The following is an 825-nucleotide window of genomic DNA, read 5'->3' on the forward strand; positions in this document are numbered from 1 at the left end:
GGAGAGTATTGTAGTTTGCTTGAAGCATCGTGTATTGTTTGTAAAGAATAAACAGTTTTGAATGGTACAACAATGCATTATAATACAAAAAATGGACTATATACCTGTTGTAACTTAGCTATCTACAGTCCGATGATATTTCGGAATCCAATTCCGTTTTCAGATATTCTAAGAAGCTACTTACCACACAGCTACTCCTACGCCTATGTACATTCGTATATTTTCCATGGCTTTTTTGCAATAACTAATATACACATCTTGAAGTTGTCATAGTCTTTTTGTTGGATATTTCCTTTCCCTATTTCCTACCTATCCTTTGTAAGATTGCAAAAATTACAATCTTTACGTTCGAATCACCTTAAATTACATGAGTGTCGGCTTTGTATTGCTAACCCTCTGTTTTCCTTAGATCTGATAATATTTCTTCACATCTTCATCATTATAATTACCTGTAGGAGAATAAATTTGGATGATTAAAATGGATTACGGCTCAGCTGATGTCCCATAGTGCATATAAGAGAATCAGTGTGCATTACATTGCGGATTTTAACGTATTGTGTTGGAGCTTCAATGTTACATTCATTATATGATTGCTTTCCTTCCCTACTAAACCATATTTTATTCACGTTATCTGCGGTGAATTTTCCACGTTTTGTTCAGCGTGTTCCAGCAACCATATCATACTGAAAGAATAAACCTTTATCTCAAAAGTTAGTTATTGAATACTAATACTATAGAACGCAAAAGTGGTTTAACTTAGTTTTCCAACGTTGATTTGATGCATTAGCGTATTTACTAGATTCGTCGTAGAAAAAAAAAAAAAAA

The sequence above is a fragment of the Octopus bimaculoides genome, chromosome 3, assembly GCF_001194135.2.
Source record: "Octopus bimaculoides isolate UCB-OBI-ISO-001 chromosome 3, ASM119413v2, whole genome shotgun sequence".
NCBI lineage: Eukaryota > Metazoa > Mollusca > Cephalopoda > Octopoda > Octopodidae > Octopus > Octopus bimaculoides.